Below are 12,219 nucleotides of genomic sequence, written 5' to 3'. Positions count from 1 at the left end.
GTGAGAGAGTGAGGAGAATTTCTCACATCTGGCTGGGTGTCAAGTGGCACTGGGCCCTGGTTTGCCAGCCTCAGAGTCCTCTGTGAGACATTCCTCAGCACCTGCCTGTAGACCCTTTTACCACAGAGCTCAGAGACAGTCCCCAGGGGCAGCAGACCTCGAGTCATGGTCGCTGTTTATCTTTCTTCCTACTTCCTGTCAAGTGACTTTCACAATCTGTGCCCAGCATAACACTTACACAATCAACCTCGGAGGCCAACCTGGGCAATGTGGGTTCCACCCACAGACCACGTGTTCCTGGATCCCCCCCCCCACACACACACAACTTCCTCCACCATTTCCCCCATCACCTAGTTTTGGGAAGGGAGTCATGTGGTTTGACTAATAAGTAAGCTATTTTCCTGTGGTTTACGGTGCAACTGCTTCTTGCTGGAATCTGTACCTTCCTGGGAGGCTGCAAGAGGGAAACTAAAATCCTTCATGTAACACAGTTCAGCGACTCTGACAACAGTTCGGCAGCTTATTGCATGTTAAACGTGGTGCTACCATACAGCCCGGTGATTCCACTCCTAGGAATATACCCAAGAGAAAGGAAAACACGTTCCCATCAACTTGTACGTGAATGCTCAAGCAGCATTATTCCTAATAGCCAAAAAGCAAATTCATCGACTGATGAGTTGACCTATTAAGGAAGGGATAGTCCCCCAGTGGAATATTACTCAGCAGTACAAATAAGTATAGCACTTATTACATTTATTCCAAAGAAATGTGGCACTGATACGCGTTACAATATAGAAGAACCTCGAAAACATTATGCTGAATGAAAGAGCCAACCACAAAAGGTCTATGGATATGAAAAGCTCAGAGAAGGCAAATCTACAGAGAGAGACAGTAGACAGGTTGCCTGGGGCTGGCGTGAGTGGCAGGATCACAGGTGTCAAGAAAGGGTGTGGAATTGTGTTTTGGGAGTGATGGGAATCTTCTAAAACTTACTGTGCTAATGGTTGCTCTGTGAAACGCTGAAAGCTACTGAATTGGGCCCTTTAAGTGGGTGAACTGCACAGTATATAGATTATATTTCAATGGAACTATTAAAAAATCATAATAGCCAAAAAGCAGATTTGACTGATAAATGGACTCTTGTTCCAAATGAACATAAAGAAAGCCAGCTCTTCTGTTGCCTTCTATTTTTAACCTCTAGGTTTGTTTTCATTGTATCATAGCCTTCTTATTACTAGCATTTAAAATGCTGTTACGGGGGCGCCTGGGTGGTTCAGTGGGTTAAAGCCTCTGCCTTCGGCTCAGGTCATGATCTCGGGGTCCTGGGATCGAGCCCCACATCGGACTCTGCTCGGCAGGGAGCCTGCTTCCCCCTCTCTCTCTGCCTGCCTCTCTGCCTACTTGTGATCTCTCTGTCAAATAAATAAATAAATCTTAAAATGCTGTTACTGCCTATATATTCAAAAGATAGGTTGGAGAACTCCCGTACTCTATTGTCTGGGTATGAAAATCTAGTCCTATATCATTTTATCTCTAAACACTGGTACCAAACAACCATTCATGGGCAAGTTGGCTCCAAAGAAGAGTCCAAATGCAGAAGGAAGTTTGGCTTAGTGTAGAAATCTAAATCTACGTGCTTACAGGTTTAAGAGGACTGTGCATTTCTTAATTTGCAGAATGTTATTTGACCACCATATGCAACTGTTGCGAATACTGTATGGATTCATGAGGACTTCTTGAGCCAGGAATTAGAATAAGAAGAGAAGCCAGGAGAGAGGCAGCCAGTACTAATGTACTGGAAAATAACTCTTCATTTGGGCTAAGAGGAAAGCTTTAAGCAGATGGAAAAATTTGCCTTTTCTCTAAATCTAACCACTTCTGTTGCGCAGCTCCTCCCTGCACTCCAGACCCGGTGTGTGTCTCTCAAATCAGCACCCTCCCAACACAGAAACTTGCACAATACAACTTCTTTCCTCTCTGAGCGAAGAAGGTGAGACACAGAGATGCATTTCCCCTGGGCTGGATGTTGAGGTTGTACAAATCCTGCTCTGCCAGGATTAAGCACCAGATTCTGAGCAGCAGAGATGCCATGTCTGCTTTTAAAAAATTTACATTTTTTGTGGGTACTTATGAAGTGTGGGACCTTGTAAAGCATAAGGACAAAGTCAGGGGCCCCTCCTCCCTCAGTCTAAGGGTAGTATTGATATAGTACCCCAAGAATTTATACCATTTATAAATGTATGTCCCTTTATGACAACAGGATAACAAATTGTGAAGTAAGAGAACCAATCAGAATTGCAGACTTATCCAAGTTGCAGGTTTCTCTCACTAGATATCATCTCTGGACTCACAACACCTCATGATACTCCTGTTGTTGGGAAAATCATCCATCAGTTTTGTTTCCCAAGAGTGTCTGCTTTCTATAGTTTCAAGAATGGAGGGAGACTTTCTCCTATCTATCTACTTGACCATTCTTTCATCAAACCAACCATGAAAACTATACTCCCTAGGTTTTTTATGATTATATACATCATGGGTAGAAGTTTTATAAAAATTTTTTTAAAAAGCCTCTCAGGATAATATCACTCCTTCAGAGCCTGAAGCATAAACACATGAATTTCCGAGACAGCCATTAAACAATATTACATGGATTACTATTCCCATTTTACAGCTGGGAAAACTAAAGGATTGCCTTAGACCTCAAAAATCTAAACTGCACTCCAGGGCTTGGCGTTCCATATTTGGTGTGGGGCAAAGAAAGGAAACTCAGACTCAGTGATTTGACTCATGGATCATCCCACAAGTAGTAAACTGAACAGGCAGAATTAATCCAGGTCTCGCATTGCAAATTGTCTCCCACAAGAAAATTTATTGCAAGAGACTACTCTTTACCAAATATTTCTGGATAGTTTTTCATATCATGTGGTCCCAGAAACCCCTGTATCAGAATCTCCTGAAGACTCTATTAAAAAAATGCAGTTTCTAGGAGTTCTTGGGAGTCAGGCCCAAGATGCAAGAATGCAGGAAGACCCCGAACTCACTTTCCCCACCAGAATATACATTAAATTACACCTACTCATAGAACAAGTTCCCCTGAAGTACTGAGGGCTGACTGAAGAGCTACTGAGCAACCAAAGGCAGAGAGAATGACAAGAGAAGAGCAAGAGACATTGGAAGGAAAGAAACCCCTGACCCCAACCCCCATGCTGTCAGTGGCCGCGGGGAAAGAGGGACTGAGGGACAGAGAACACATCCCTCTGTCCCGGGGCACAGAAAAAGGCTGTGATTTAAAAGAGCAACTAACAAATGGAAGAGACAAGGCGAGACGACCCAGGAGCAGAGGAGCTGCGAGAACATTCTGTGGTAGAGGGACGACAGTCATACGGTTTACGGTTTATGCTCTCACTCCTTCTTAAGGCAGAGTCTGGACACCATCACAGGCAGGTCCAGCTGTCACAGGGAGTTCTTAACCTCAACAAGCCCAGGGTCCACAAGCCCACACCAGCTCTGGTCTCACTGAGACACAGAAAAAATGCCAGAGTTCATAAAAACCAAAGAACTGTGGGGTTGCTCTCTCCTCCTCCATCTTAAAAGCCCAGAGCGGAACAGGGTCTCAATGCTGTAAGTGGTAGGTCCAGTCTCCACAGAGAGCTTGTAACCTTACTAACCTCTGTGTTGCTGGGAGACAGAAAATAAGACATGGTGTATTTTTTCTTTTTTTGTTTTGTTTTGGTTTTAATTAAAATTTTTTTCTTAATTTGTATTTTATCTTACTTTTTCATTTTTAAAAAAATTTGTCTTGTCTTATTTTAATTTGTGTTATTTTTGGCTTGGTTTTGTTCTCATTTGTTGTGCTTTTTTTTTTTTCCTTTTCTGCTTTTTTCTTATTTCCATTCTTCTTTTCTTCTTCTATTCTTATTCTTGTCATTATCATTATCTTCTTCCTGTAGAAAACCACTACTTTTTTTCTTCCAAGATTTTATTTAAATTCAGTGTGAAATTCATTAACATACAGGGTAGTATTGGTTTCAGGAGTGGAATTTAGTGATTCATCACTTACATAACAACACCCAGTACTCATCCCAACACATGCTCTCCTTAATACCCATCACCCTTTTAGTGCACCCCCCCATCCTCCTCCCCTCTGGCAACCCTCAGTTTGTTCTCCATAGTTAAGAGTCTCTTGTGGTTTGCCTTTATCTCTGTTTTTATCTTGTTTTATTTTTATTTTTCTTCCCCTATGTTCATCTTAAATTCCACACATGAGTGAAATCATATCGTATTTGCCTTTCTCTGACTGACATTTCTAAAAAGCCACTGTTTAAGACAATGACTAGCATATACAGCCACAGCTCCAGCCAGCCAGCAAAAGCCACCAAGCACACAATCTACAAAGGGGACATTATTGACAAGACTACACCTTCAAGTTTAGGAGAAGTAGCCATTCCTCCTAATCCACAAACATACTCACAGAAGGTCAAGCAAAATGGGGAGACTGAGGAATATGATCCAAAAAAGAAAAAAGAACAAGAACAAGGAAAAAAAAACACCTCAGGATAAGAACTAGGTAAAACAGGGGTAAGGCAGAAACATGCTTGATAAAGAATTTTTTAAAAAGATTTTATTTATTTATTTGACAGACAGAGACCACAGGTAGGCAGAGAGGCAGCCAGAGAGAGAGGAAGGGAAGCAGGCTCCCTGCTAAGTAGAGAGCCCAATGCGGGGCTCGATCCCAGGACCCTGGGATCATGACCTGAGCCGAAGGCAGAGGCTTTAACCCACTGAGCCACCCAGGCACCCCGATAAAGAATTTCTTAAAAAAATTTTTAAGTAGCTATAACATGGAGCTTGAATTCATGACCCTGAAATTGAGTTCACATGCTCTACTGACTGAGCCACGTAGGTATCCCACCTGATAAAGAATTTAGAGTAATTATTGTGAAGATGCTCACTGGGTTGGAGAAAAGAATGGAAGAGCTCAGTGAGACCTTCAATAGGAAGATAGAAAATATTAAAAAGAACTAGTCAGAGCTGAAGAATACAAGAACTGAAATATAAAACATACCACAGAGAATCAGCCATAGATGGGAGTATGCAGGACAAGGTATCTGCCATCTAGAACACAGGGTAATGGAGAGCACATGGGCTGCATGGCAAAACAAAAAAATAATTTAAAAAAATGAGGATAAATGAAAACATCTCTCAGACAATATCAAGTAAACAAATATTCACAATACGGTGATCCCAGAAGAAATGAGAGAGGTGTGAAGACCTACCTGGAAGAAATAATAGCAGAAAACTTTCCTAACCTAGAGAAGGAAATAGCCAAGTCCAAGAAGCACAGAGATTTCCAAACAAGATGAACCCAAGAAGGTCCATAATACCTAAAATGTCAAAGATAAGAAGAGATTTTCTACAGGAAAAGAAGATAAGAAGAGAATCTTAAAAGCAGCTGGAGAGAAACAAAAAGTCATCTACAAGGGATAACCTATAAGGCGATCAGCTGATATTTCAGCAGCAGTTTTGCAGGCCAGAAGGGAGTGGCATGCTATCTTCAAAGTGCTGAAGGGAAACACCTACCACCAAGAATACTCTACCCGGCAAGGTTATCATTCATATTTGAAAGTGAGATAAAGACTTTCCCTGGACAAAAAGATAAAGGAGTTTATCAGCTGGAAACCAGCCTAACAGGAAATGTTAAAGAGACTTCTTTAAGTGGAAAGGAAATGACTGTGATTAGACATAAGAAAATTATGATTAAAAGATGTAAAATATGGGGCACCTGTGTGGCTCAGTGGGTTAAAGCCTCGTCTTCAGCTCGGGCCATGATCCCAGGGTCCTGGGATCAAGCCCCGCATCGGGCTCTCTGCACAGCGGGGAGCCTGCTTCCCCCCTCTCTCTCTCTCTCTCTGCCTGCCTCTCTGCCTACTTGTGATCTCTGTCAAATAAATAAATAAAATCTTTAAAAAAAAAAGATGTAAAATATGACAACGTATACATAAAATGTAGAAAAGGGAAGAAAAAGTGAGAATGAAAAAGAAAAAAGGGCTTTTTTCTATTTTTTTCCAGAATGTGTTTGAACTTAAATGACCATCAAATTAATATAGACAGCTATTTACTTAGGATGTTGTATATGAACTTTATTGTAGCCACAAACACAAAACTTATGATAGATACACAAACAAAAAAGAGAAAGACAGCCAAACATTGCACTATAGAAACCCATCATCCACAAAGAAAGAGCAAGAGAAGAAGGAACAAAGAAAATCTATAAAAATACCCAGAAGACAAATTTTAAAATGGCAATAAGTACAGACCTGTCAATAATTACTTAAATGTAAATGGCCTAGGGGAACCTGGCTGACTAAGTCAGTATAGAGGGTGACTCTTAACCTTAGGGTCATGAGGTTAAGCCCTATGTTAGGTGTAGAAACTACTTAAATATAAATGGCCTAAATGCTGTCAAAAGACCTAGGAGGGTAGAGTGGATAAGAAGATAAGACTCACCTATGTCACCTATAAGAGACTCACCTCAGACCTAAAAACACATACAGACTGAAAGGGAAGGGATGGAAAAACATTCACCATACAAATGGAAGAAGAGGAGGGGGGGGAAAGGCAAAGTAGCAATACTTACATCAGATAAAACAAACTTTAAAATAAAGACTGCAGGGGCGCCTGGGTGGCTCAGTGCGTTAAAGCCTCTGCCTTTGGCTCAGGTCATGATCCCAGGGTCCTGGGATCCAGCCCCACATCAGGATCTCTGCTCAGCAGGGAGCTTGCTTCCTCCTCTCTCTCTGCCTGCCTCTCTGCCTACTTGTGATCGCTATCTGTCAAATAAATAAATAAAATCTTTAAAAAAATAAAATAAAATAAAGACTGCAAAAACAAACAAAAAAAGACTCTAACATGAAAAAGGAGGGCATTACCTAATGATTAAAGGATCAATTCAACAAAAGGATATAATAATTGTAAATATCTACACACCCACTGGAGCACCTAAATACATAAAGTAAATATGAATGGACATAAAGAGAGAATTGATGGTGATACAATAATATCAGGGGACTTTAACACTCCACTCACATCAAAGGATAAATCGTCCAGACAGAAAATCAATAAGGAAACAATGTCTTTGAATGATGGACATATTATGTCACATGGACATAACAGGTATATACATACAGAATATTCCATCTGAAAATAAAACACACATTCTTTTCAAGTGTACATGGAACATTCTCCAGAATAAATCACATGTAAGGCATTAAACAAGTCTTGATCAATTTAAGAGGACTGAAATCATACCATACATCTTTTCCAAGCACAATGGTATGAGACTAGAAATCAGTCACAAGAAAAAAGCTGGTAAACCCACAAACACATGGAGATTAAACAATATGACACCAAACAGCAAATGAGTCAACAAAGAAATCAAAGAAGAAATAAAAGAAATACATGGAGACAAATGATAATGAAAACACAGTTGTCCAAAATGTTTGGGGGATAGTAAAAGCAGTTCTAAGAGGGAAGTATGTAAAGATACAGGCCTACCTCAAGAAACAAACAAACAAACAAAAAAACCTCAAATAAAGAATGTAACCTTACACCTAAAGGAACTAGAAAAATAAGAACAAAACCCAAAGTAAGTAGAAGAAAGGAAATAATAAAAATCAGAGCAGAAATAAACGACACAAAGACTGAAACGACCATAGAGAAAATCAATAAAATGAAGAGCTGGTTCTTCAAGAATACAAACAAAATTGACAAACCCTCAGCCAGATCTATCAAAAAAAGAGAAAGTACCCAAATAAATAAGAAAAAAAATGAGAGGGACATCATGACACACCACAGAAATACAAAGGATTATAAGAGAACACTGTGAAAAATTATATGCTAAAAACCTGGACAACCTGTTAGAAACGGATAAATTCCTAGAAACATACAATCTTCCAAAACTGAACCAAGAATAGAAAATCTAAACAGATCAATTATAAGTAACAAAATCGAATTGGTAATCAGAAAACTACCAAAAAGTAAAAGTCCAGGACAGGATGGATTCAGAGGGAAATTTACCAGATATTTTATGAAGAATTAATACTTACTCTCCTCAAACTATTCCCAAAAAACAGAAGAGGAAGTAACGCTTCCAAATATATTATATGAGGCCGTCATTATCCTGACACCAAAGCCAGAGAAAGACACCACAAAGAAAAAAAACTGTAGGCTAATATGCCTTATGAACATAGCAGCGAGAATCCTCAACAAAATATTAGCAAACTGCCTACAACAATACCTTTAAAAGATCACTCACCATGAGCCGGTGGCAGTTATTCCAGGGAGGCGGGGATGGCTCATACTCAGAAATCAATTAACACCACACACCATATCAGCAAAATGAAGAATAGAAATCATCTGACCATCTCAACAGATGCAGAAAAAGCATTTGCAAGATTCAGCATCCATTCATGATAAAAACTCTCAACAGAGTGGGTTTTGAATATACCTTAACATAGTAAAGGCCATATATGAAAAACCCATAGCTTGCTTACATCATACTTAATGGTAAAAAACTGAGAGCTTTCCCTCCAAGGTCAGGAACAAGACAAAGAAGTCTACTCTCACCTCTTTTACTTAACATAATACTGGAAGTCCTAGCCACAGCAATCAGACAAGTGAAAGAAATAAGAGGAATCCACGTTGTTAAGAAGAAGTTAAACTGTCACTATCTGCAGATGACACGATATGATACATAAAAAATTCTAAAGACTCTGCAGAAAAACTACTAGAAGATAATCAATAAATTCAGTAAAGTGGCAGGATATGAAATTAATACAGAAATGGATGGAGCTTCTACAACCAAACAACAAAGTAGCAGAAAGGGAAATTTAAAAGAAAAATCTAAAATTGCATCAAAAAAAAATACCTAGGAATAAACTTATCCAAAGATGTGAAAGACCCATACTCTGAAAACTGTAAAGCACTGATGAAAGAAATTGAAGATGACACCAACAAATGGAAAGACATTCCATGCTCCTGGATTGGAAGAATTAACATGGTTAAAATGTCCACATTACCCAAAGCAATCTACAAATTCGATGCAAGCCCTATCAAAATATCAACAGCATTTTTCTTTCTGTTTTTTTTAAATTTTATTTGTTGGGGTGCCTGGGTGACTCAGTGGGTTAAAGCCTCTGCCTTCTGCTCAGGTCATGATCTCAGGGTCCTGGGATGGAGCCCCACATTGGGCTCTCTTCTCAGCAGGGGGCCTGCTCCCTCCTCTCTCTCTGCCTGCCTCTCTGCCTACTTGTGATCCCTATCTGTCAAATAAATAAATAAAATCTTTTAAAAATATATTTTATTTATTTATTTGAGAGGGAAGGAGGGAGGGAGGGAGAGAGAACATGAGCAGGGGGAGGGGCAGAGGGAGAAACACACTCCTCACTATACAAGGAGCCTGACACTGGGCTCTATCCCAGGCCTCTGTGATGATGACCTGAGCCAAAGGCAGACATTTAACCAACTGAGCCACATAGGTGCACCTCCCCGCCAACAGCAGCTTTCACAAAACTAAAACAAATATTACTAAAATTTGTGTGGAACCACAAAAGACTCCAAAGACCCAAAACAATCCTGAGAAAGAACAAATTTGGAGGTACCACAATACCAGATTTCAAGATCTACTATAAATCTATAGTAATCCAAAGAGTGTGGTATTGTCACAAAAGCAGACACATAGACCAATGGAACAGAATAGAGACCTCAGAAATAAATCCACAATTATATGGTCAATTAATCCATAACAAAGGAGGCAAGAATATTATACAATGGGGAAAAGACAGTTTCTTCAACAAATGGTGCTGGGAAAACCGGACGGCTACTTACAAAAAAGTGAAGCTGGACCATCCACTATATATAAAAATGAACTGCAAATGGATTAAAGACCTAAATGTGAAACCTGAAACCATAAAAATCCTAGAAGAGAGCAAAGGCAGCAGTTTCTCTGACATCAGCCGCAGCAACATTTTCTTGATATGTCTCCTAATGCAAGGGAGACAAAAGCAAAAATAAACTCTTGGGACTACATCAAAATTAAGAGCTTTTACATAGCAAAGGAAATCATCAACAAAATAGAAAGATGACCTACTGAATGAGAGAAGACATTTGCAAATGCTATATCTAATAATGGGTTCATATCCAAAATGTATAAAGAACTTATACAACTCAATACCGAAACACCACACAATTCAATTAAAAAATGGGCAGAAGGGGCACCTGGGTGGCTCAGTGGGTTAAGCCTCTGCCTTCAGCTCGGGTCATGATCTCAGGGTCCTGGGATTGAGCCCCGCATCCGGCTTTCTGCTAGGTAGGGAGCCTGCCTCCCCCACTCTCTCTCTGCCTATCTCTCTGCCTACTTGTGATCTCTGTCTGTCAAATAAATAAATAAAATCTTTTTAAAAAAATGGGCAGAAGACCTGAATGGGCATTTTACCAAAGAAGACATACAGATGGCTAACAGATACATGAACAGATGCTCAACACTAGTCAGGGAAATGCAAATCAAAACCACAATGGGATATCACCTAATACCAGTTAGAATGGCTAAAATCAAAATGACAAGAAATAACAAGTGTTGGTAAGGATGTGGAAACAAAGGAACCCTTGTGCACCGCCCATGGGCATGTAAATTGGCCCAATCACTGTGGAAAACAGTATAGTGTTTCCTCAAAAAATTAAAAGTAAGATAGTATGTGATCTAATAATTCCACCACTGGATATTTACCCAAAGAAAATGAAAACACTCAGGGCTCCTGGGTGGCTCAGTGGGTTAAGCCTCTGCCTTCGGCTCAGGTCATGATCTCAGGGTCTTGGGATCGAGTCCCGCATCAGGCTCTCTGCGCAGCAGGGAGCCTGCTTCCTCCTCTCTCTCTCTGCCTGCCTCTCTGCCTAGTTGTGATCTCTGTCTGTCAAATAAATAAATAAAATCTTTTAAAAAAATGAAAACACTAAATCAAAAAGATAAATGCATCCCTGTTCACTGCAGCATTATTTACAATAGCCAAGATATGGAAGCAACCTGAGTGTCCATCATTAGATGAATGGATAAGGAAGATGTGTACACACGTACACACACAACACACACGCACGCATACACAGAGAAGAATATCACATAGCCACAAAAAAGGATGAGATCGTGCTACCCGAGACAATGTGGATGGACCTAGAAGGTATTATGTGAAGTGAAATCATCAGACTTAGACAAATACCATATGATTTCACTTATAAGTGGAAACTTAAAAAAAATGAACAAATGAGAAGTAGAATCAGGACTATAAACACAGAGGATGATTGTCAGAGAGGAAGGAGGTGGGAGGTTGGGCCAAACAGGTGATGGGGAGAGGGAGACACAGCCTCCAGGTACGGAATGCGTAAGTCACGTAATAAAAAGCAGAGCATAAGGAATACAGTGACGCAGTCATGCCAGTTAATGGGACACATGGCGGCCACACTTGTGAGCACAGCGGCATGTGTGCGTTGGTCAAATCAGAGTTGTACATCTGAAACTAATGAATATTTGGTGTCAACTACACTAAAAAAAAGTTTTGGGGGTCCCTGGGTGGCTCAGTTGGCTGAGTGGTCGACTCCTGACTTTGGCTCAGGTCATGATCTCGGGGTCATGAGATGGAGCCCCACGTGGGGCTCTGCACTGGGCGTGGAGCCTTCTTGGGATTCTCTCTCTCCCTCCCTCTCTGCCGCTCTCAGCCAGTGCTCAATCTCTCTCTCTAGGAAAAAAAAAAAAAAGTTTTTGATTTTTGAGAGAAATGTCAATTGAATATGTCATGTTTACTAAATGCCATGAAAGTAATACCTTGATTGGCATTTGATTCAATACTAGGGATTCAAGACTATAGATAGTCAAGGTTACACACAAACACCGTAACATTTATATTTTGTGTTTCCTCATTCTAGGTTTTTCACTAAATTTTTCTTTTCATTTTCAATAGAAAAATGAGTTATTTAAAAAACATTTTTCTTGTGTCTTGTACCTGTATGATTTTATTGTATTTAATGTTTTGTTTGTTTGTTTTCAAACAAGGTAAATAAAACAAAATGTTCACCTGCAAGAAAAAAGCCGTTTCCTGGGACTTGCCCTAGATTTACGCTCAGATTCCTGGGAGTGTTTCACATTCTCTCCAACTGTAAGTTTCAGAGTCATGT

This window comes from Meles meles, chromosome 13 (assembly GCF_922984935.1).
Source record: "Meles meles chromosome 13, mMelMel3.1 paternal haplotype, whole genome shotgun sequence".
Classification (NCBI taxonomy): domain Eukaryota; kingdom Metazoa; phylum Chordata; class Mammalia; order Carnivora; family Mustelidae; genus Meles; species Meles meles.
This window is presented reverse-complemented; position numbering follows the sequence as displayed.